We start from the raw sequence: 27,344 nt of genomic DNA, 5'->3' as shown, positions 1-27,344 counted from the left end.
TAACTTTACTGGTCAAAAAAAGAGCTATATTTCTATGATAGTATGTAAAACTTTCTGTTTTTTTTTTCTGCACCAGTTGTACTCTACGCATGCGCACCTTCGTTTCCAAGCCCACGCTTCTTTGTTTTTCTTCAAGTTCGCCAAGCAAACCTCTCCTCATTTTAAGTATTACATTTTCCGCTTTCTTCTGCCGGGTCGTGTGCCTCATCCGCTGCTATACTTTTGTAATATATTAATAATCATATTCTATCTATATTTATTTGAAACGTATTGCCGATGCACCAAACGTTAGTTACATACTCCGTCCTCCGCCATTTTAGTAGTTTTCCTCCGTTATTTTTATTATACTTGCTACTTTCAATTTACCCCCCGCCTATCTTCTCTGTGATCCATGAGATTTCCTGCCACAGACACCACGGTGTTTTTCCTTGGCCTCCGATCTTATCAGACTTGGTCACACTCATAGCTAAAAACGAATTTGAAGCACGTAAGGCACAGCCATTACAACGCGTGACCGTCACCACAAAGCCATTACCATGCTTATTCCTTTATCATGCGTGGTAAATGTATAGTAGTTGTAAAAGCATGCGTGCTAATGAATTTGTGGTGACGGTCACACGTGGTTATGACCGTGTTGTAATGGATGTTTCCCCCCCCCAGGACACTGCAGGAACCGGGTCTTGGCGTGACGGATTCCAGGGCATCAGGCAGCCTCCCTCACACAATATAGAAATCTCCGGGGGGTGGTCGTTTTCGTGGTTTGAGGGGCGTCATTGAGGCCTACACAGTTAATTTTGTAGGGGGGTAGGTTTGCACACGAAAATGTCGCAAGAGGTTTGTAAATGTGGTACACATTGCTTTGTTTTACTTTGATTTCCTTTCTATGTTGTAGTCCATTCAGAGAAAATATAACTTATTGTACAGCCAGTACTTTTCAACCCTACTGTCAAACATATTACTATAGTACTTCAAATTATAAATATTATTTTAGATTTTTGTTGTGGACCATCCCCCCCCCAAAAAAAACAAGTATATCGTTTTTTTATTAACTTTTATTAAAACAACAATAAATGTAAACGTAACTTAAAGATAACATAATAAAAAAAATAACTTTAATAAAACAGTATTATAAACAAATTGTGATGTGGACTCCAAAAGACGTTGGGTAGGTAATCTGCAAAAGAAAAAAGAAAAAAAGAGTTTAAAGTTATGTAGATGTAACTAAATAAGGTGAAGCATTACAAGTGAAGTTAACACTACGATTTTACGTGTGCAGTGTGCCTAGTACATTTCACTTCTGTTATAGTCCCGCGTTCAAGTGGTGTCTATATGGAAGTGCCTACTGCGCTACTGACACAAAAGTGGCACAATGGGATTGTAAATACACCGATTTATTTCTAATGCATTGCAATGGAGGCATTGTATATCTAGGCCGCTGTGCTTACCTTGTAACAACACTGCGGCCACCGGAGTTCACAACTTCAATTCAACCCTGCTTCTACATGTCAAAGTAAACAGCAGTGTCTATAAGTTTAAAAGAGAAAAAGAAATGATGTCACAGAGAGTGAGAGAGAGAAAGAGAGAGAAAACAATATTAAAACTGTCTCGCAGAGTCTGGAGTTGAGATTTTTTCTTGAAAAGTCAGACGCAGATTTACAAGCTCTTTGCGCCACTTTTCCCATGTTAAAGGTGACACAAAAGTGGCGCAATAAGCTTGTAGGTCTGTTTCTCAGACTGTTGTAACCTATCTGTTGTCACTGCTCGGAGGTAATTATACATTTCTACACAGTCAAGCTGTTGCACACTACCCACTCTCTCCTTTCACAAATTTTTTGTTGTTGTTTCGGAAACAAAATTATTTGCTCACCTAGTGCCATTGGCGTGATTGAAAGAGGGTGCTCTTTGTGTCGAAGAAGCCTTCAGTGTAACCAAGAGAGTTTACCACTTCAACTCAGTTAAGGTTTTATACAGCAGACTGGAGATAGCAGCGTCCAAAACTTAAAAAAAGAAAGAGAAATGATGTGAGAGAGTAAGAAAGAGAAAGAGAGAAAAAAGGACATTAAAACGTGGGAGAGACACATACGACAGGAGGGTGGGGTGCCTGAAGCCAGAGGCGCAACCGCAGTCAAAAATATGGGGGGAGGTAGAATTTTTTTTCGGGGGGGGCTTAACTTCAAGCAAAAAGAAGAGTGGAGCTGCAGGGGCTTTAAGCGAGGGGGACATAAAGGCCTCATTAACAAGCAAAATGTCCTTAAAAGACCTGTGAAGTACTTGGGTGCGACTGTGTTTGGGCCCAGGAAGCTATCTCATTCTAGCTGAAGTCCCGTTAGCCCAATGTGTGTTTTGCGTGCCTGCTGCATAATACACATTCTTTCCTTTCACAGATAACTTGTTGTTCTTTCGGAAACAAGCTTCTTTGCTCACCTTGTGCCATTGCCGTCATCCTTGTTACATAATCCATCCTGAAGGACTACATCTAAAAGATATTAAAAGAAAGATGTTATGATTGGTAATTGTTACTATATTAATTTGGAGTTAGATAACATCGCGCTTTTATACACGTTCCTTCTCACATTTCTACGAACTGTTTTTATTGGTAATATTCCGGACATTTCAGTGATTATAAAAACGTTCCTGTTATTGGGAAAAAAATTATACATGTAAATGGATGGGTTTTTATATAGCGCAATATCACCGCCAGGTCTCAAAGCGCTTTGCATTGGGAACCCGTCCCGGTTTTTCCCTGTGAGATAGCCCCTACTGGGTATCCCCAAGGTGAAAGCCAGGCATCCCGCCGCGGGGGGCCGTAGTGGAGATTAAGCAAGCTATTGCCCAGAGTTGCAGAGTGTGAACCTGTGATTCGAGTAGGCACCGAAGCGAGAATTACCGAGTCCGTGGACATTTTGGGCTCAAGACCCTGCCGCGTCGGGAATTGAACCCTGGTCCTGGGTCTGATCTCAGCGTCCGGGTCTGCCTCCTCTAACCAGTGAGCCACACTTTACCACCTTCTTCATGATGTAGTTCCGATCTCCAACAAAGAAGTCTCATATATGGTGCCGAGTCTTGATATCTCTATGGCTAACAACATGCTCCTGCTCCCATCATCATCATCGCAGGTTCTTCACCCGCTCAGTGCTTCGGGCACCACTAACTCAGTGACCAAAGAGGCCACGCATGTAGTAGTAGGCCCCTTTTTCGGTACTTTGGGAACAACTCTAAAATGGCGTACAACATGTGCGCTCCGTCTTTTTTATACATAGGGTCACGTGTGTAGTGACGAATGCGCTGAATGGGTGTGGTGTGGTTGTATACCAGCCATGAGGGAGTGTGTATGTTGATCTGATAACTAGACCTGCAACTAAGAAATCACTACAATGGAAATCTGGGCCTTGTACTGTTGTTGTGTTTTCCTGGTAGTGTAAGCACAGTAGGCTGTACCAATGTATTCAGTCTCGATTCATTTACCACCTCCCCCAGGGGCTTTTAAATGTTGGGAGAGGGGTCAATAATTGTGCTGACTTTTCTCCTTTAGCGTGCACTACTATATTGTTTTATGAAATGTATAACTCTTCAAACCATCTTTGCTCTTACGACGTACGGCCGCGATTTCCGTAATTGCTTTTAAAAGTAATATACGCTTATTTAAAGTTTTAAAAAACTATTTTCATGATTAACCCAGATAATGTCTTCCCTTAATATGTACATTAAATGCATAAATATATGTTTTTGAACAATTAGAACAATTAGAAACTTTCGCGCCGTACGCGTATGGGCGCCGTACATGACGTCACGCAGATTTTTATTTTATTTTAAACGCGAGGTACGCGTTTTGGGCAAAAAAGAAAAAAAAAGGCGAAGCCCGCTTTATTGTTATTTAGCCTCCGGGGGGGCCAAATCCCGGGGGCAATATTTTTTCATAATAGGGGGCCCGGAGGGTCCTCCCTGCGCGGAGATGGCTACCCCCGGGTCTTTAACTATATGTATGCGGGGGGCTCATGGCCCCCCGGAGGTCTAAATGTGGTATTTTGCTTTCCTTTCTGTCTTGTAGAGGATCCAGGGTAAATATAACGGTTTTTTGTACAGCCAGTACCTTTCTGCCTGTTACCATAGTAACAGTTCATGGATCACTTGCGTGAGTACAGAGGTTAGAAGTTCACTACAATATGTTGCTAATTGAAATAGTTGCTGTGCTGGAGATTTATATTTATTTTTTTCATAGGAACCGTTAGTCATAGAAGAAGTCAGTGGAAAAGTTTTGTAAGCGATTCCTTCCTGTTCGGGGAGAATTAGGGTAACGTGCTCCAAGCGGGACCTTACGAAGCTTTATGTTCATTTGCTGTGAAGTATCAAAAGTAGAAGTTTTGGCAGTCATTCCTTGCTCATCTGTGGAACAACATGGACATTTTCTTGGCTAAAGTGTTCCGAGCACAAGTAAAAAGAAGAAACAGCAGAGGAATACACTTCAAAGAAAATGCTTGGGCGGTACAGTCAGAGGTCACCATTTGGGAGGCATACAAGACTGTGCTAAACGGGCAGCCTATATCGGCAATTACAAGAAGATGTATGGAGAGGGAAGCAACAGCACTAGAAACAGAAAACCAATCAGTGTCAATATTATAATATAAAAACTCACTATATATAAGGTGAAAGGAGCCAGAAAAGGAGCAATGTTTGTTATAATCTATCTGTTTCTAAAAACAAGCTGCTGACATTACAAAGAAAAAGCGAAAAACATGCAATAACATTTATTTTGTACATATAACTGTTTAAATATTGATAAATAGCCACAAATTATAACTAAGTACTATGCCTATGCCATATTGAAACAACTTACAACTCCGGAATATGTTTATTGATGCAAAAAGAAAATCCAATGTTAGAAAACGGAACTTGCAACACAGGTTGGAGACTCAGAAATAACTCGCGAAAACGAAACGAATTGCACAGTAGGTGTGGTTTATATAGTTTTTGGTTATGTAGTAGTCTACGGAAGGAAACTGTGGGTCCGCCTATTTAGATGGCACGTTTTGACGTTTACACGTGCTCACGTTTTCACTGTTTTTCTTCTGCACGTGTTCGGAAAAGTTACAAACTGTGAAGCTGTGAAGGTTTCGATTTCGATGGTAACACGTATATGGTATTATTATCTACATAAGTTGGAGAGTTTAGTAAGTGTTACTCGGTAATATGTGTTCTTTGCATTTTCATGATTAAAACATGTAAATAGAAGACATAAAAGAAAATATTGTTATCATTAACCGAAATGCATTGAGTAGGATGTGAAAAGAATGTGATGGAGGAAATTCGCAACATGTTCATGCATAGGCCTGGATGGGCAATACATGGAACCAGCAACATGCTTAAAGTTTAATAACGAATTTCACAATTTTTGACGTGATGATAAAAACTAGAGAAACTATGATGAAATATGAAGAAAATAAAATGGATAAATATGGATTACTGAAGTGGAGGTGAATTAATTTGAGATACCAATGTGCATACGGCTGTGCAACCTATCTTGACCTGCGAATGTGCGGGCCACCATACTTCAATGAATTTTGCTCAGGTGCGTAAGGAACGGCGCACTAATATGGGTGCTGCACGCCAAATGTTGAATAAAGAAGGTAATAAGTACAATGAGGAAGAATATTCAGGGTGTGCTTCGGGACATCTTTTGTCTTGTCGTCATAACTGCCGTTTCACCAACCCGGTAGCACCCCGACACAAGGAAAGATACCAAATCAATATTAAAAGACACTAGCGGACTTCACGTCAAAAGCAGTTCATAACGTTTGCATCACGATCGAGTCACGAACATGGACGGTCCATATTACGGAATGTTTATTTTTGACAGATTAATAGATGTTTAAGAAGTTTTTGTTTTAAAAAATAAGCACTGATTTAACAAAGGGGACTTGGTTCTGAGGCTTGGTTTTCGTGAAGGATTATGGTTATTGTAGTAAGCACTTAAACACGGTAATCGGTTTAGAGAATGGGAGGGGGAGGGAATACACGTGGTGGTTTGCACCAATGATTGTAGAGGCGGGGTGGAAACTTAGAAACGATGAGCTTGTAAGAGGAGGTTTAAACACTGTGAATTCTACATGAGGTATGCACAGGGTTTGATGGGATGAGATGACAAACCTAACAGAGGGTTCTTTGGGAAGTTGTTTTAGTTAAGTGGAGATGTTTTTGGGTTCACAAGGGTTGGTTGTTAGGACATTACGAAGTCAGCTGTGGTAGAGTGCACGGAGTTAGGAGTTTTTTTAAAACTGGGATGTATATAATTTTCTTAAATCTGGATGCACGTTTACGTTAGGGGGTAGATACGTCATATATACGGAATGGCTAGATTGGGGTAATGAGGTGGGAGTCACGGCACAAGGGATGGAATCGGGACATTGGCACTGTTTTTAATTAGTTGATAACGAAGCAAAATGTGAAATTATTTCATATCATGTGGGACGGTAATGCAATGTGACTTACATATACTTTTACAACTTGTAGATACATACTCCTGACGAAGGTTCTTTAACCGAAATGGATTGAGTAGGATGTGAAAAGAATGTGATGGAGGAAATTCGCAACATGTTCATGCATAGGCCTGGATGGGCAATACATGGAACCAGCAACATGCTTAAAGTTTAACAACGAATTTCACAGTTTTTGACGTGATGATAAAAATGAGAGAAACTATGATGAAATATGAAGAAAATAAAATGGATAAATATGGATTACTGAAGTGGAGGTGAATTAATTTGAGATACCAATGTGCATACAAACTGAGACCTGTCATCAACAAGGGATCCCATACTGCCAGCAATGTCATTGCTGGGAGTGAACTCAACATCAGAGACATTGATACGCTGGTTACGATACATGAATGCGAAGGGGTGGTTGGAGCATGGGTGAAAGTGTGTATCAGATGTTAGATGACCTCAACATATCATACAACAAAGCTCCCAACACCAGCTCCAAACCAAGGTTAGCATTCTTGCCCAACATGTCACATTACAACATTTCCACCTTTCAAGATATGGTTAGTACTCAGTTACTGAAATTCAGACAGAAGAACTGGTTCAACAAAATGAGAAACAATCTCACCATTGCCCAAAAAAATGCCATCAAGGATGTGGCCAATGACAGTACTATCATTAGAAGACCAGCTGACAAGGGTGGCACCATTTTCATCCTTAGCAGAGAAATGTACATAAATGAAGCCATGTACCAACTCAACGACCCTGCTGCTTACATCATTACTAGCAAAATTGATACAGCAAAAGCATAAGACATTTGGAACAGATTAGTGGACCGGAAAGATAGAGGGCTTTTAGAGTGGGAAGAGTATCCCGATTTTCCAGTTTTGTATCTTCTACCGAAAGTTCATAAGAACAAGAACAATCCCCCTGGGCGGCCCATCGTGACCAGTGCTCTCGAGATTATCTCTAGATATGTGGACCACTTCAGGGATACCAAAGATTTTCTTATGAAAATCAAAACCTCAAATGGCAGTATGATTACCTCCTTATCACCATGGATGTGAACTCCCTGTATACTGTCATTGATCATGAACAGGGAGTAACTGACTGTGCCAAATATTTTTCAAGGAGACCCATTTGGCATATGGATCATACACAGACGCTCCTTGACATGATCAAATACTGCTTACACAACAACTTCTTTATAATTAACGGCATTGTATGCAGACAGACCCTGGGCACCATCATGGGAACTTGTTTTGCACCAAGTTTTGCAAACCTGTTCCTAGGTGCCTGGGAAGAGGAAATCACGATGGATACCACTTTTGTGAATGACTTTGCTAAAGCGGTTTTATGGCTCAGATACATCAACAACCTGTTCATAATCTGGAAAGGCAATGAACAGGACGCCCTTGACTTTGTAGAAAGGTTTACTTCCAACACACAAAATTTCAAACTCACCAGTATTATGAGTAGAAAAGAAGTGGAATACCTTAATACCAAGGTGAAAATAATCGAAAATTAGATCCACAACAAGCTTTTTCAGTAAAAGCACAGCAGGGAACACATTGCGTCATGCCATGAGCAGCCATCCTGATAACCTCAAATGGAGTATCCCCTATGGGGAACTCTTAAGAGCCAAACATAACTGCAGCTCCGATACTGCTTTTGTGATCGAACAATTGACCATGATCTCCAGATTCAGGGAAAGGGGTTACCCCAAGTGGGTAGTAGACAAGGTGAAATGTGTCAGCAGGAGCAGAACCCTGGATGACAATGCGACTGACACCAAACCCATTTGTGAAAACAAAGAAACTAGGGTAATACTCACCTACAATGGGAACTCTAGAGATATTCAGAAAATCTTATCCAATAATTGGGGCATGCATATCAAAGATCCCATCATAGGCACCACCATCTCAGAGAGGCCCAAGATTATGTACAGAAGAGGTGGCAACCTACCGGACCTCCTGGTACACAGTGATATTACCAACACAGACCAGAGTGGGGCATCAATGTACAAGGCTTTTTTCCATGTGGACACTGCAAGGCCTGTTGCAGTAGCCGTATGAAAAACGAATACCTGAATTTGAGTACCAACTCCCTAATCTCCATCAAACAATTTCTGACTTGCAACTCCACCTTCGTGGTGTACATCTTAGAATGCCCCTGCAATCTCAAATATGTTGGCAGTACTACACACATGGCCAAAAAAACAATTCTGGAGCACATGAGGGCCATCACGAACAAAGACCAACATTACCCCATTGCTAGGCACTTTGAGACTCACCACTTTTCAGACTACTCCAAACTCAGCTATGATGTCATAGAACAAGTCTACAACATCAGAAGCAGCAATAGGGTACTTCAACTCAGGAAGAGGGAGTCTAGGCACATCATTAGTCTTGGGACCCACTATCCAAAAGGTCACAATATGGTTGAGGAATGGCTGTTCACATACAGGAAGAATTGGATTCTGTTTTCTCCTCCCAGCTATTTCCATCTCATCTTGTGTCTCTTTCTACACCCTCTGCAAGCAGTCTCTTTCTTGTCCTGTCTTCCTCCCCCCCCCTTGTGCCACATACGACATCACAGGACCATAGGGCTCCACAGTCAGCTGCCCAGAGAGCAAACATGAACATCACACCGGGTATGGGTATGTGAAATTTGCTGGGAGTAACTGAGTTCTACTCACGTGGAACATCAACACACATCTGAGGGGCGAGATTTCCTTGATCACGTATGTATTTACATATATTATTCTCTGTGATATACCTTGATTTTATCCATGCACTAGGACTTACCTTTTGTTCTGTTTATCTCTTACAGGAGGAAAGGAAGGGACCCGAGACCTGAACCAGTGGCAAGATTGGGCTCGCTACCCTTTTCTTCGAGACATCCACCAGGTGTACCGTACCGTACAGATAAGAAACTCTCACACATTTTATTTTCATTGTTATTTAATTTATGCACCATGTTTGGGTTTTGTAGGGTTTGACATCACAGTAGCATTGTCTTATAGTCTATGTTACGATTTCCCGTCAGCAATCTTGTCCAGGGTTTGCATAACTATTCGGATGTGACAGTATTTTTTATGGCTCCTTAACATGCCCCTCGCCAAGTATGACACAGCATACCAAGTGCACGTACAGGTTTTGTCAGGCACTTGCCAAGTCTAGGTTGATAAAAGCCTCTTAGCAACATGGAAGTATTGGGCACATCGTACATCGTTTACTATGTCTATCACTAGGATGATTTAAAAGTACAAAGGATGTAATGTTGATATACATTTTTTATTCGACAAGATGACTTAACCAAATACAAACCAAGACACAATGTGGAAACATTGAACACTGTTCAGACATTTTCTTCTAGAAACATGTTCCAATATGGCTGCCACAATTATTCTGACTTTTCTAGTATGTGGCAGTCGTTTCTCAGTTCTAACAAAATGCATGTATGGACTTACTATAGTTCAAGTTCAAGTTCAAGTTCAGAAATGTATATAGCGCACTACTCACCCAGAGGGTCTCAAGGCGCTTGGGGAGGCGGGTGCATTTACTTATCGAATATCCAGGTTTTTAGTTGCTTTCTGAAGGAGAGGTGGTTCTGAGTAAGGCGGAGGTGGGTGGGGAGAGAGTTCCAGGTCTTAGCCGCTAAGTAGGAGAAGGATCTTCCTCCCATGGTGGATCTGTGGATGCGCAGAATTGCGGCGAGGGCTTGATTGGATGATCGTAGTTGGCGGGTGGGGGTGTAGAAGGACACTCTCGTGTTGAGGCATTCGGGTCCTAGGTCATAGAGGGCTTTGTGTGCGTGGGTGAGGAGACGGAACGTTATTCTTTTGTTGATGGGGAGCCAGTGGAGATCTTTCAGGTGGTCGGAGATGTGAGCATGGCGAGGGATGTCCAGTATGAGTCTGGCTGATGTGTTTTGGATGCGTTGAAGTTTTTTCTGTAGTTTGGCTGTGGTTCCGGCGTAGAGGGTGTTTCCGTAATCCAGTCGGCTGGTGACCAGTGCATGGGTGACCGTCTTTCTTCTTTCAGTGAGGATCCAGCGGAAGACTTTTTTGAGCATGCGTAGGATGTTGAAGCAGGATGATGAGACGGCATTGGCTTGTCTGGTCATCGAGAGGGAGGAGTCCAGGATGAAGCCCAGGTTGCGTGCGTGATCCGTTGGTGTGGGTGCGGTTCCCAGGGCTGGTGGCCACCAGGAGTCATCCCAGGCCGAGGGGGATGAGCCTAAGATGAGGACTTCCGTTTTGTCCGAGTTCAGTTTTAAGCGGCTGTTCTTCATCCACTCGGCAACTTCTTTCATTCCTTTGTGTAGGTTGGTTTTGGCGGTGTTCGGGTCTTTGGTGAGGGAGAGGATCAGCTGGGTGTCGTCTGCGTAGGAGATGATGTTGAGGTTGTGTTGGCACGCGATGGATGCTAGGGGACTCATGTATACGTTGAAGAGGGTGGGACTGAGTGATGATCCTTGAGGTACGCCGCAGATGACTTCGGTGGCCTCTGATTTGAAGGGGGGGAGGCGGACTCTCTGGGTTCTTCCGGCAAGGAACGATATGATCCATTCCAGTGCTTTTCCTTGTATTCCGACGTTGCTGAGTCGTTGTATGAGGGTGCTATGGCAGACTGTGTCGAAGGCTGCGGAGAGGTCAAGTAAGATGAGGGCAACTGTTTCTCCGTTGTCCAGTAGTGTTCGGATGTCGTCTGTTGCTGCGATGAGGGCGGTTTCGGTGCTGTGTTTGGCTCGGAAGCCGGATTGTGAGGGATCCAGGGATTTGTTGGATTCGAGGAAGGCTGCGAGCTGACTGTTGACGGCTTTCTCAATGACTTTGGCGGGGAATGGGAGAAGCGAGATGGGGCGGTAGTTCTTAAGTTCGGAGGGGTCTGCCGTGGGTTTCTTCAGAAGGGCGCTGAGTTCGGCATGTTTCCAGATTTCCGGGAAGGTAGCGGAGTTGAGGGAGGAGTTGATGACGTCTCGGAGATGGGGTGCGATGATGGAGCCTGCTTTGTTGAAAATGTGGTGAGGACATGGGTCGGTTGGCGATCCTGAGTGGATGGAGTTCATCAGGCGGATGGTGTCTTCGGTGGTGATTGGGTTCCAGGCGTAAAGGTTGTTAGAGGGCGGTGTTGGTTCGGAAATGGGTGGAGTGGACAAGTCTACGGACTGGTTTTCAAAGCTGTTATGTATTTCGGCGATTTTGTTGTGGAAGAATGAGGATAGAGAGTCGCAGAGGTCTTGGGAGGGAGAAATGTCGTTGGTGCCGGCGGTGGGGTTAGTAAATTCTTTGACGATGTTGAATAGTTCCTTGCTGTTTTGGGCATTGTTGTGCAGTCGATCCTTGAATGCTGATTTCTTGGTGGATCGGATTAGTTGGTGGTGTTTGCGGGTGGCGTTCTTGAAGGTGGCTAGGTTATCAGAGGTTGGGTTTTTTCTCCAGGTTTTCTCGAGAGTACGGCAGGACTTCTTGGATTTCTTGAGGTCATCGTTGAACCAGGGGGCTTTTTTGCTGCCTTGCTTGATAAGATGGTTTTTCAAGGGTGCAAGTTCGTCGGCGCTATGGGTGATCCATTGGGTGAGGTTAGTGGCTGCTTGGTTTGGGTCCGATGATTTGGCAGGGGGGTTTTGTTGAAGCGATGTGAAGAGGTGTTCGGTGGTGATTTTGTTCCAATTTCTTCGCGGAATAGGTTGTGGGGGGTTGTGGGTCGTGGACGTTTTGTAGTTGAAGTGAACGCAGCTGTGGTCCGTCCAATGGAGAGCTGTGGTGTGATCGAAGGAGATGTGTTTGCTGGAGGTGAAGATAGGGTCGAGCGTGTGTCCGACGTAGTGGGTGGGGGTGTCTACAAGTTGTTTGAGTCCTAGATTGGCCAGGTTATCCAGAAGGGTGGTGGTGTTCTTGTCGTTTTTCTTTTCAAGGTGGAAGTTGAGGTCTCCCGGTAGAATGTAATTCTCGGAAGGGAGGGCATGTGGGCTGATGAAGTCAGCGATGTCTTCGCTGAATTGTGTGCGGGGTCCTGGTGGTCTGTAGATGAGGGTGCCTCTGAGTGTGGTTTTGTGGTCGGTGTGAATCTGGAAGTGGAGGTGTTCGGCGGAAGCGAGGTTGTCATCGGAGCTGGTCGTGATGCGGATGGTGTTCTTATGGACTATGGCGATGCCTCCTCCTGTTTGGTTGGTGCGGTCCTTTTGGATGATCTTGTAGCCGTCCGGGATGGCTATGGCAATGTCGGGCACTGATGAGGCGTTCATCCATGTTTCTGTGAGGAAGGCGACGTCCGGCGATGTAGTGTCGAGCAGGTTCCAAAGTTCAATGGAGTGTCTGTGGACTGAGCGGGTGTTGATCAGGATGCACTTTAGGTGGTTAGTGTCGGATCTCTGTTTGGAGTTTGTGGATTTGGTGTGGGTCTTGATGCAGTTGAATTTGCAGGAGAGGCAGTTGAAGGGTCCATGGGTGTGTCCTGGGGCGGATTGGTAGCAGTTTTGGAGTCGGCTGGGGTTAAGGGCTGAGAGGGTTGCAGCGTCATAAGTAATGCGGGTGGAATGGGAATCGCGGGGGCCAGGGGTCTGGCGCTGGGCGCGGTCCAGGCGCGGACGGGCGTAGACGGGCTTACCTTTGGCTCACCTTCGGCGCGCATGGGGCGCGACCGCTGCACGTGAACGCTGCACGAAGGTCCATCTGTCATAAATGGTGTCATAAATGGATAGTGGAGGGGGGCGGAGCGAGGGAGGGGCAGCTGGGAGGTGGGGGGCGGGGTAGGATGGTCAGTAGGAGTTGGAGGGAGCGGGGGTGGGGCTGCAGGGGAGCAGCGGCGGCGTGGACGGGCTAAAGGCACAACAACAATGCTGGGAGGTCGTGGGCACAAGACAGACAATCGCTGGCACAGTCAAGGGCACAGAATGCACAATTAGCTGGCACAAAATAAAATAAAATGCGGTCGCAGGCACAATCAGCTGGCACAATATAAAATACGGTCGCAGGCAGGCACAATCAGCTGGCACAATAGATGTTGATGCAGGCAACGATACCAGGCACTATGGCAGGGCACAATGCGGGTCGCTGGCACGGATGGCAGGGCAGGATGCAGGGCACAATGCGGGTCGCTGGCACAGATGGCAGGGCAGGATGCAGGTCGCTGGCACAAATGGCTGGGGCGAGCTGCGAGAGGAGCGACTAGTTCTGACCAGAGTCAGGCTGGAAACAGCTCCTAGTCTCGCGCTATCTGCTTAAGGTATGTTTGTGGGAGGGAGGGGCAGCTGGGAGGCGGGGGTGGGGTAGGATGGTCAGTAGGAGCTGGAGGGAGCGGGGGTGGGGCTGCAGGGGAGCAGCGGCGGCGTGGACGGGCTAAAGGCACAACAACAATGCTGGGAGGTCGTGGGCACAAGACAGACAATCGCTGGCACAGTCAAGGGCACAGAATGCACAATTAGCTGGCACAAAATAAAATAAAATGCAGTTCCAGGCACAATCAGCTGGCACAATATAAAATACGGTCGCAGGCAGGCACAATCAGCTGGCACAATAGATGTTGATGCAGGCAACGATACCAGGCACTATGGCAGGGCACAATGCGGGTCGCTGGCACGGATGGCAGGGCAGGATGCAGGGCACAATGCGGGTCGCTGGCACAGATGGCAGGGCAGGATGCAGGTCGCTGGCACAAATGGCTGGGGCGAGCTGCGAGAGGAGCGACCAGTTCTGACCGGAGTCAGGCATCCGAAATGGCCGCTGTGTTAGCTGCTATTCAGTGGGTCCTGTAGGGCCGTGTTCTTCCGTTTTAAAGTTTGGTATGCATTTCCATTAAACATTAATTTACGTTAATTAAGTACCTAAACCACGCCAAAGGCTATGTCTATCACTAGGATGAGTACAGTGAACACATGATGCAACTCTTGTATTAATTCCATGTTCAACAAGATCATTTTAACACCTGCAAACTGAGACACAATGTGGAAACACTGAGCAGTCACCTGACATTTTCCATGTATGAACATGTTCCAATATGGCTGCTACATTTACTCTAACTTTCCTAGCATGTTTTTAGCAGTCCTTCATCAATTTTCAAGCAAATGTATGCACTGACTGCAGACGATGCACTCCGGTGTGTGATCAAGACTGTACTTTGGTCGAAACGCATCACATCGGATATATGCCATTAATAAATCCCTTTTTCATTTGAACCATTTCCTTTGTTTTTGGCTTGAGTGCGTGCTATATTGGATTATATTGGTCCCCTTGAATCCTGAGGGCCCCTTGGGTCCAAATAGCCCATCAGGTACCTCCAGTAGGTGCCACAGAGCTGTGTTGCAGAGAGGTGTAAAAAGGGGGATGGCCTTGGACCACCTCTCTGCAAAGCAGCTCTGTGCTACTTACTGGAGGTACCTGGTGGGCTAGTTGGCCCCCAGTGACCCTCAGGATTCAAGGGGACTTAATCCCCAAACTTGCAACGTGCTAGGGGGCACGTTTGCACAGTGGTGCAGGGAGGGGGCGGGCCTGATATAAGGAGTTAGCAATCCTGCTGTGTGGGACTTACTGGTGGTAATAAAATTAATAGTTGGACCCCAAGGTTGACGTTGAGGCTAACTACTCCTCCTGTCACCTCCAGTAAATCCCAAACAGTGGGATTGCTAAGAGGTGTTTCGGAGGCCACGTTGACCTTTCTCCACCACTCTGGAAACATGACTGGTATGTTATAGTTAGACATTAGCATTTAAAAAACCTTTGAAATTCACTGAAAAAACCATAGGTTTCAGGGACGTTATAGTTAGAAATCAGCATTTAAAAAAACATTGAAATTCACTGAAAAAACCATAGGTTTCAGGCACGTTATAGTTAGAAATTAGCATTTAAAAAAACTTAGAAATTCTCTGAAAAAACCATAGGTTTAGGGATGTTATAGTTAGTTGGACATTTCACTCATACAAAACCAGAGAAATTCCTCTGTTATAGTTAGTTCAGCTAACTATGACTCGCGCCCCCCGCAATGCACTGATGATGACGTCAAATATTACATCATTCATGACATGGTCAGTGACATTGCTGATGACATCTCAAATGACATCACTGATGACATCATCCAAGTGATAATCTGATGCACCTCCTCACTCTCTAATATAACCTTTCATACACACACTGTAAAATGCAGACTACCATTTTCGAAACCATCGACACACCAATACCAGTTACTACATACGCACTCATTGATTCCTAGGTCTACACACACATATCCACTCATTCACCCATACAATAACTCATACATGCAGTCACTCATGAATACAATACTATCATATGCACTAATACACCTATACAGAAACTCACACACCGCCACTCATCCATGGAGTTACTCACACACCTAGTCAGTCATGCAAAGAATCAATCACACTCCTATTTACTCACCTATACAGTTATACACACCACTTCACTTATTCATACATATACTAATGCATACTTACTCTCTTATATAATCATTGATACAAGTACACACTCATCCAAACAGTCACTCTCACAATCACTGATTCTCACGTATAATCATTTATATACTCCAACTCTCACATACACTGCCTTTGACATATGTAGTTGCTTGGACATGTACCACTGAGACATCCATTCACTCACAAACACATCCATACACAAACTCACCCACCTATACAGCTGTTTCCACATGCACTCTTGAACCCATACACCCAGTGAATCAACCACTCAAACATCTATGCACAGAGTCACACACCTCCCACCCACCCGCACACACACTCAGGCACCCATACAAATACTGAGGCAACCAATCAATAAGCCATATAGACACTCATGTAGATACTTACCAACCCATGCAGCCGCTTACACACCAACCGACAGACTGATACAGACATTCACACAGTTGAGTCACTAACCCATGCATTCAGTAAGACACGTTTCATTACTCAGTTATACAGTGAGTCACGCACCTACTAAATCCTCCATTTAGACACTTATACACCCACTCATTCTTCAATACAATTTGGCATATATAAAAAACATATTTAAACTTTATAGAAACTCTGGATGATGTCATCAGTGATGTCATTTGAGATGTCATCAATGATGTCATCAGGGATGTCACTGACCATGTCATGAATGATGTAATATGTGACGTCATCAGCAGTACATTGCGGGGCGCGAATTATAGTTAGCTGAACTAACTATATCGGAGGAATTACTCTGGTTTTATGGTTTTATACGAGTGAAATGTCCAACTAACTATAACGTCCCTGAAACCTATGTTTTTTTCAGTGAATATATATATATATATATATATATTACCTACTGGCGGTCGCCAGTAGGTAGTTATAGTTAGGATTTTTTTCAATGTTAAATCTCAAAATTCTATTTGGAATAACTTTGGCTTCGGTTGACGAATCTGCCTGAAAATTTCCTCAAAATGGCCTCGCGGTGCCCCGGTCCTTCCCTATAAGTTTGGGGGGGGTTCGTCAAGCGGGGGCGAGATAAAAGGGGGGTCCCAAAACGCATTTTCTCCATGTTAATTTCCATAGGGCGGTCGATTTCACTTTTAGCCCGAACGGATGAATGGATTTCCACCAAACTTGGCAAAATTGTAGGGACTGGTAGCCCGATGTGCCTTTGCTATGTCTCAAGATATGTGTTGCAGTGGATTTTGAGTAATTTAGGTTCCAAAAAATATATATATCTGTAAGCACGCCCCGGTACGCGCACCGGCGAGCGCTCCGGTCGCGCCACGCAACTTGCGCGCGGAAAGCTGATTGGCTCTCGGGTGTCTGTAAACATTCGAAACAGTCCGGAGAGGCCGCCATCTTGTTTCTCGGTAAAATCGCGACACAAGAGGTGTCAAAAACAAAGGGGGGAATCGACCATAAGGGGGCAGGGTAGACCCCCCCTGACCCCCTAGGTTTAATGTGGGGGCCATAAAAGGGCCTCGCGGGGTCAAAAAAAATATTTATTTTTTTCGATTTTCGCGGGGGGCGCGCCTGGTACGCGCACCGGGGAGCGCACCGGGGAGCGCACCAGGGAGAAAAGAGAATGGCAGAGTTTTAAAATTTAAGTCATTTTATATAAATGGGAGGTAGTTCTGAAAAGAACTGTTTTTTTATTCTTTTTGTTGTTTTATATTTTTTTGGGGAGTTTTTAAACTTTTTTTTGCTTTTTTTGGTTTTTCTGAACATTTTTTGTTTTTTTTGTATTTTTTAAGGAGAGAAACAAAAACCAGGCATTTCAAAAGGGCTCAACAGGAGAAAAAAAAAAGGGCAACAAATTAATATTTCCTTTGGCAATTGTGGTTTTCCCAAGCACGATTAATAAGAGTGATGCAATGCTCACCATAGCAAATCGTTTGACCACAAAATTTACAAACTATTTTAAAATTTGAAAAGTTGGTTTGAATGATGGAGCATGTCTCCCTAGCTTCTGGTCCTGATGGGGTGGAAACAGTAGTTTTGGAGGTGCTGGCAGAAGATTGTACAGGGTTTTTGGCCAGTTCCCTGACCTCTGCCCTTGAATAGTTGTTGGGATGCTTTCTAAGCATATGCCGAATCATTGTGTAGTTGCCGAAGGAGTACTTCTTGTTGGGATCCCCCCTTGACATCTCCTGATGACAGATTTGGCAGGTTGCTTTAGGTGCATTCACTTTTTTTTTGTCACTCGGGATAGAAAAAAATTGCCAAATGATGTGCTCTTTTGGCTTGTATGTTATGTTGTCCTCTCTGGCGAATCTACTCTCCTCTTCGTCCTCATCCTCCTCCTGTTCTGGATCTCCACCACTGTGAAGTTGTGGAGGTCCTTGTGGTGGTGGTGGTGGTGGTGGTTGTGGTCCAGAAGATCCAGCAGCTGCAGCTAATGTAGCCATTTTCTATGGATAAAAGTAAAGGTCTTCCTCTCTCAAAGCAAAAAGGTAGAATAAGGAAAAAAGGTGGGGGCTTTCATCATTTGGAAAAAAAAAAATATCCTGAACCAATGAAAAGTGTTAATTTTAGGTCACATGACCAGGGGTTTCATCATTATGAAACCAAAACTGTTATGAACCAATGAAAAGTGTTATTTTCAGGGCACATGACCCGACGCGCTTACGCTACGCGCCCCGGGTCGCGTAGCGTAAGCGCGTCGGTGCGCTTACGTCGTGCGTTTCACGCAAACGCGGCTACGCGATACGTCACGATCATGTTTTCGTTCGCGATAATGGTGCTTACGGGACACTCCCCGGTGCGCGCCCCGGGGCGCTTCATATAATTACGCTTTCCGGGGCGCTCCCCGGGGCGCGCACCAGGAGCGCTCCCCCCCCCCCCAAAAAAATAAATAAATAAATAAATAAAAAAAATGGGAAAAATTGTATGGACTGGAAGCCCTATTCTTAAGTGGTTTTTACGAAAATTAACTTTGAAAAAATATATATTGGGATACATTGGGCTATATATATGTTAGTGCCCAATGTAGCCCAATATAGCCCAATGTAGCCAAAAGATGGCCACCAGAGACAAAAAAAAAAATTGCCAAAATATCAGCCAGATGTAGCACAACTGTAGCCCAATGACAGAATGTACCAGAGTGTTCTAAACAACTAGAGCGCTAACAGTCTTACTTATAAAGTGAGACTTATAGTTAGGAATTAGCATTAAAAAAACCTATGAAATTCACTGAAAAAACCATAGGTTTCACACCAGTTATATTTAGGAATTAGCATTTAAAAAACCTTTGAAATTCACTGAAAACACCATAGGTTTCACACCAGTTATAGTTAGGAATTAGCATTTAAAAAACCTATTAAATTCACTAAAAAAACCATAGGTTTCACATCAGTTATAGTTAGCTGGAAATTTTACTGTCATAAAACCTTTGAAATTCCACGTTATAGTTAGTTGGACTCACTATAACTTGCGCGTGTAATGCACTGCTGATGACGTCACATATTACATCACTCATGACATGGTCAGTGACATCACTCATGACATCACTGATGACACCATCCAGTGAATGTGTGTCTTTCTGAAAAATAAATAAATAAGAATAAATGTTTAAATAAGTGTGTAAATGGATGTTTTAAAAAAAAAAAAATGATTGGTTAATATGTATCAGTGTTTCACTTTGTTTATAAATGGCTGCATGGATTGGTGAGTAGCTACATGTGTGTGTATATGGGTTATTAGATGTTTTTTTAGTATCAGTATGAGTGTCTCTATGGTTTGGTGGGAGTGTTACTTAGCACATAGATGCATCAATGACTGACTCACTGTTTGTAAGTGTTTTGAAGACGGCATATGTGCAGGACTGTTTGGGTGGATGAGTGTGTATATGCGTGTGTTAGTGAGTGAATGACTGTCTCACTAGTGTCTTTATCAGTAACAAGATATGTTTAAATCTAGTATATGTGAATATTGATGTATATGAGTGATTATATGTGAGTGTGAGAGATTGAAAGACTTCTTGTTTAAATAAGTATGTGTTTCTATAAGTGATTGTTTAAGAGAGTAAGTATGTGTAAGTTTCCTTAGAAGTAAGGTGGTAGTGTGTGTATAGCTGTATATGCAAATAAATGGGTGTTCAATAGTTTATTTGCATGTGTGAGTATGTGTGTGAGTAACTTTTGGATGACTGTCGGTGTGTAACAGGATGTATAGATGTATCACTACATATGATGAGTGAGTATATGTATGAATGACTATATAGAACTGTTGATGAATGAGTAAATGTGTATATAGATGGTGGAATTATTGAATTGGTTGTTTTAACTGGTATGGGTATCTCCATTTTATTGAAAATGTTAGTTTCTATTTTTGAATATGTGTTTCAAGGGTTACATTACAGTGAAAGGAGGTCTGTCACTCTGTCACAAGGATGATGTCATCAGTGATGTCATGAGTGATGTCACTGACCATGTCATGAGTGATGTAATATGTGACGTCATCAGCAGTGCATTACACGCGCAAGTTATAGTGAGTCCAACTAACTATAACGTGGAATTTCAATGGTTTTATGACAGTAAAATTTCCAGCTAACTATAACTGATGTGAAACCTATGTTTTTTTTAGTGAATATATATATATATATATGTATATATATATATATATATATATATATATATATATATATATATATATATATATATATATATATAACCTACTGGCGGTCGCCAGTAGGTAGTTATAGTTAGGATTGGCTACCATAGGAAATCCACAACATTCTATTGGGAATAACTCTTGCGCCGGTTGAGGAATTTGTGTGTAATTTTCCAACATTTTGGCCAGCTCCGCTGCGCTCCTTCCCTGAAAGTTTCGGGGGGATTCGAGAAGTGGGGGCTGAGAAAAAAGGGGGGTCCCAAAATGTGTTATCTCCATGTTAATTTCCGTAGGACGGTCTGACAAGTCTACAGCTCGAACCGCTGAAAGGAATTACGCCAAACTGGGCAAAATTGTAGGGACTGGTATGCAGATGGGCCTTTGCTATGTTTGCTGAAAATTGCTCCAGTGGTTTTTTAGAAAATTAACTTCAAAAACACATATATATCTATGGGCGCCCTGCGGACGCTCACCGGTGCGCGTACCGGAGAGCACACCCGGCGCGCTACGGGATTGCGCGAGCGGAAAGCTGATTGGCTGTCGGGTGTCTGTCAACATTCTAAACAGTCCGGAGAGTCCGCCATCTTGTGTCTCGGTAGAATCGAGACACAAGAGGTGAAAAAGAAAGGAGGAAATAATTAAAAGGGGGCAGAGTAGACACCCCCTGACCCCCTAGGTGTTCTGAGGGGGGGCTAGAAGTACCCTGAAGGGCAAAAAACCCTTTTTTTTTTTTTGAAATTTTCCCGGGGTAAGCGATGGGTGCGTTCCCGGGTACGCTCTTCGGTTCGCGCACCCTGAGCGCACCATGGGGAAAAACAGTGTGAAAAAAAAGAGAAAAAAATAAAGTAGAGTGCTTAGAGGAAAGTGATGCATTGCTGGAGTGTGTCAAAAAAATGATGCAACTCCAGCAATGTATCCTTTCAAATGGGGCTAGTCCCATGTGAAAGGGCCTGCGTCAGTTTTACGCCTGCTGTGAGGCAGGCGCAAGAAAAGTGACGCAGTGAAATCTCATAGAACCACTTTGCATACATTACACCTGGCGCAGGTATAATGTGGCGCAGGGGTTTACAAAGTGACGCATCTACCTAGATGCGTCACTTTGTAAATATGATTCAACAAGGTGCATTTTTTACACACTGGTGCGTCACAAAAAGTGACGCACCGGTGGCGTAAATGTGACGCATGGCTTCATAAATGAGGCCTTCAGTCTTCTACTCATGCGTCATATTTAATGTATGATGCATTATGTTGCAAGGAGTTACAGATACGTCAGTATTTCTGACGTATCTGGAAGCGCAAAAGTGATGCTTTGCTGGAGTGTGTCACAAAAGTGACGCAACTCAAGCAATGCATCCTTTCACATGGGGCCAGCCCCATGTGAAAGGGCTTGGGTCAGTCTTACGCCTGCTGTGAGGCAGGCGCAAGATTTTGACGCAACGGTGTCGTAAAAGTGACACAGTGAAATCTCATAGATTTCACTGCGCCACTCCTACGACCCTTTCTTGTGTCAATAAGCCCCCTTTGCATACATTACACCTGGCGCAGGTATAATGTGGCGCAGGGGTTTACAAAGTGACGCATTTACCTAGATGCGTCACTTTGTAAATATGACTCAACAAGGTGCATTTTTTACACCACTGGTGCATCACAAAAAGTGACGCACCGGTGGCGTAAAAGTGATGGATGGCCTCATTCAGTCTTCTACTCATGCGTCATATTTAATGTATGATGCATTATGTCACAAGAAGTTACAGATACGTCAGTATTTCTGACGTATCTGTAAGTGAAAAAGTGATGCATTGCTGGAGTGTGTCACGAAAGTGACACAACTCTAGCAATGCATCCTTTAACATGGGGCCAGCCCCATGTGAAAGGGCTTGCGTCAGTCTTTTCTTACCCTTCCACACCACCGTTCTTTTACTACATTTTCTTCACTTATCCACATTCCCCATGTTTACTCTCCTTCTCCTCACTCTCGTTCCCCACACTCACCTACTTTCAGTCCCCCTACTTCATTTCCCTTCCCCTCTCGTCCCTTTCTTTGCTTTCTCACTCATTTTCCTTTCCTCTCTCACTGCACTCCACTTCAGTTACTCCTTTTGAATTTGTTAAGAATATAGCTCTTTTTTGAGAACTGGAGGTAGTTCTAAAAAGAACTGTTTTTTTTCTTCTTTTTTATGTTTTTTTCAGAACAAAAACAAAAACAGGGAATGCAAAACTGCTCAACAGGAGCAAAAAAAAGGGGAAAAATTAGGGCTGGGGAAGGCAGCGGTGTTCTTGCCTCTTGCGTGCAATGAGCTTGCTGCTCTGCTCACCATAGCAAAGCATTTCATCGCATTGCTTGCACTTTATAGTAATGTCACTAAAAACAGGTTAAATGTTCGGAATCATCTCCAATTCCGCTGCACGTCCTCTCCCTGATGTTGTGGCTCCTCCTGTAGATGTAGAGGCACCATCCCTTGGGGGATTACGTGCCAGGTCTCGGACACTCTCCCGGGCATAGTTCTGGGGGTGCCTGCGCTGGACGTGGCGAATCATTGTCGAATTGCCAAAACTGTACTTCTTGGGTCTCCTCGGGAAAGCACAGTTTGGCAGATTTTGCATTCAACTTTGGGAGCATTCACCTTTTTTAATCCATCAGGTGTTGAAAAAAACTTCCAAATAAAATGCTCCTTGACCTTGGGCTGAGGAGGCTCTTCCTCAATGAAGCCATCTGAGTCCTCACTACTGCTGGATGGTCTAGCTGCCATTCTTTGCACAAAATGGTAGGACAGAAAAAAACAGGTCTTGCTGTCTCCAAAGGGAAAGAAGAAATGAAGGAAATGGGTGGGGTTTTCATTAGTTGTAAAGTTATTTTAAGGTCACGTGACTTGACGCGCTTACGCTGCGCGCACTGGAGCACTTCCGGGGGCGCTTACGTAGCACGAACTTAGGCGCTTCCGGGGCGCTTACGCGGCACGTACATAGGCGCTTCCGGGGGCGCTTACGCGGGTGCTGACGCGGCGCGTCTAAATGACGTTTTGCTAACATTACGAAAATACATTTAAAGTTGTAATACGGGTATTTACAATCAAAAATACTACTTTTATAAGTATGCTACTGAATGTCTTGCATTATTATTTAGTTAAATACATACTTTTTTTTCCGCACAAAGAAATGGCGCTCACGCTGCGCTCTCGGGTGAGCTTACCGGTGCGCGCACCCTGAGCGCCCCAAGACAATATGATTAAAAAAAATGAAAAATACATTGAAAAAAATATTCTTGTGAAAAAAATAATAATAATAATAATAGTTATAAAAAACAGGTAATAAAAAAAATCAGTTAAAAAATTGTAGGTTACAGACTCGATATACAAAGGAATTAGCTTTTAAAAAACCTTTGAAATTCACTGAAAAAACCATAGGTTTAACACTCGTTATAGTTAGGAATTAGCATTTAAAAAACCTTTGAAATTCACTGAAAAAACCATAGGTTTAACACTCGTTATAGTTAGGAATTAGCATTTAAAAAACCTTTGAAATTCACTGAAAAAAAGATAGGTTTAACACTCGTTATAGTTAGGAATAAGCATTTAAAAAACCTTTGAAATTCACTGAAAAAAACATAGGTTTAACACCAGTTATAGTTAGCTGGACATTTTACTCATACAAAACCATTGAAATTCCCACGTTATAGTTAGTTGGACTCACTGTAACTTGCGCGCCCGCAATCCACTGCTGATGATGTCACATATTACATCATTCATGACATGGTCAGTGACATCACTGATGACATCACTGATGACATCTCAAATGACATCACTGATGACATCTCACATGACATCACTGATGACATCACTGATGACCTCATTCATGTGATAATACGATGCACCTCCTCACACTCTAATCTAACTTTTGATATATCCAGTGTTAAACACAAACTACAATTCCAGAAACCATTGACACAGCAATACCAGTTACTACATACGCACTCACTGATTCCTAAGTGTACACACACATCCACTCATTCACCCATACAATGACTCATACATACAGTCACTCATCAATACAATACTATCATATGCACTCATACACCTATAGAGATACTCACACACTGTCACTCATCCATGGAGTTACTCACACACCTAGTCAGTCATGCATAGAATCAATCACACTCCCATTTCCTCATCTATACAGTTATACACACATAACCTTACTTATTTAAACATATACTAACACATACTTTCTCTCTTTTACAATCACTGATACAAGTTCACATTGATCTATACAGTCACTTACGCAATCACAGGCTCTCATGTATAGTTATTAATATATGCCAACTCTCACATGCACTGTGTTTTACATATGTACTTATTTGGACATGTAGCACTGAGATATCCATTCACTCACCAACACACCCATGCACACAGTCAACCGCCCATACAGCTGTTTTCACAGGCACTCTTGAACCCATACATCAAGTGAATCAACTGCTCACTCATCTATGCACCGAGTCACACACCTCTCAGCCACCCCCACACACACTCACCCTCATATACAAATACTTGGGCAACCAATGAATTACCCATATAGCCACTCATATAGCTACTAATCAACACATGCAGCAGCTTACACAACAACAGACATAATGATGCACACATTCAGACCGTTTAGTCACTAACCTATGCATTCAGTAAGACACATTTAATCACTCACTCATACAGTCAGTCACGCACCTACTAAATCCTTCATCCACACACTCATACATACACTCATTCTTCAATATGTAAAAGATATTTTAACTTTACAAAAACACATATTCACTGGATGATGTCATCAGTGATGTCATCAGTGATGTCATTTGAGTTGTCATCAGTGATGTCATCAGTGATGTCACTGACCATGTCATGAATGATGTAATATGTGACATCATCAGCAGTGGATTGCGGGCGCGCAAGTTATAGTGAGTCCAACTAACTATAACGTGGGAATTTCAATGGTTTTGTATGAGTAAAATGTCCAGCTAACTACAACTGTTGTTAAACCTATGGTTTTTTCAGTGAATTTCAAAGGTTTTTTAAATGCTTATTCCTAACTATAACGAGTGTTAAACCTATGGTTTTTTCAGTGAATATATATATATATATATATATATATATATATATATATATATATATATATATATATTCACTGAAAAAACCATAGGTTAGAGACCATATATAGTTAGCTGGACATTTTATTGACATAAAACCAATGAAATTCCATATATAGTTAGTTGCACTAACTATATATCGCGCACCCGCAATCCACTGCTGATGATGTCACATATTACATCATTCATGACATGGTCAGTGACATCACTGATGACATCACTGATGACATCTCAAATGACATCACTGATGACATCACTGATGACATCTCAAATGACATCACTGATGACATCATCTAGTGTCTGTGTGTTTTTGTAAAGTTTAAATATGTTTTACATATTGAAGAATGAGTGGATGTATGGAAGACTGAGTGTGTGTGTGGCTGGCTGGGAGGTGTGTGACTCTGTGCATATCAATGTGTACTTGTATCAGTGATTGTATAAGAGAGTAAGTATGTGTTAGTATATGTGTGAAAAGTATGGTGTTCTGTGTTTAACTGTATAGATGAGGAAATCGAAGTGTGATTGATTCTTCACAGGACTGACTAGGTGTATGAGTGCATATGATAGTGTTGTAATAATGAGTGACTGTATGTATGAGTGATTGTATGGGTGAATGAGTGAATGTGTGTGTAGACGTAGGAATCAGTGAGTGCGTATGTAGTAACTGGTATTGGTGTGTCATGATGTCATCAGTGATGTCATTTGAGATGTCATCAATGATGTCATTTGAGATGTCACCAGTGATGTCATCAGTGATGTCACTGAAGTATGGTGTTCTGTGTTTAACTGTATAGATGAGGAAATGGAAGTGTGATTGATTCTTTACAGGACTGACTAGGTGTGTGAGTAACTCCATGGATGAGTGGCAGTGTGTGAGTGTCTGCATAGGTGTATGAGTGCATATGATAGTGTTGTAATAATGAGTGACTGTATGTATGAGTGATTGTATGGGTGAATGAGTGAATGTGTGTGTAGACGTAGGAATCAGTGAGTGCGTATGTAGTAACTGGTATTGGTGTGTCATGATGTCATCACTGATGTCATTTGAGATGTCATGAGTGATGTCATCAGTGATGTCATTTGAGATGTCATCAGTGATGTCATCAGTGATGTCACTGACCATGTCATGAATGATGTAATATGTGACATCATCAGCAGTGGATTGCGGGTGCGCGATATATAGTTAGTGCAACTAACTATATATGGAATTTCATTGGTTTTATGTCAATAAAATGTCCAGCTAACTATATATGGTCTCTAACCTATGGTTTTTTCAGTGAATTTTCAAGGTTTTGTAAATGCAAATTCCTAACTATATACGGTCTATAACCTATGGTTTTTTCAGTGAATTTCATTGGTTTTTTAAAAGCTAATATCTATAGCTGTAAAATATATTCTTTATTACGTGACGTATCACGTAGCCACGTGAGACGCCTCATGACGCGTCGCATAACCGTGACGTATCGGTTCCGCAGCGCAAACAAAACCCGTAACGTAAGCGTGCCGGAGCACGCTTACAGATATATATATTTTTTTTAACCTTAATTAGACAAAATCCACACGTGCACATATCTTGAGGCCTTGCAAAGGCACATCAAACAAACAGTCCCTACAATTTTGCCAAGTTTGCTGGAAATCTATTCCCTTAATTTTTTTTTTACTGTTTCTCTTGGTTTTCC

The sequence above is a fragment of the Lissotriton vulgaris genome, chromosome 3_1 (genome assembly GCF_964263255.1).
Source record: "Lissotriton vulgaris chromosome 3_1, aLisVul1.2, whole genome shotgun sequence".
Lineage (NCBI taxonomy): Eukaryota > Metazoa > Chordata > Amphibia > Caudata > Salamandridae > Lissotriton > Lissotriton vulgaris.
The sequence above is the reverse complement of the archived record's forward strand: the minus strand, read 5'-3'. Positions refer to the sequence as shown.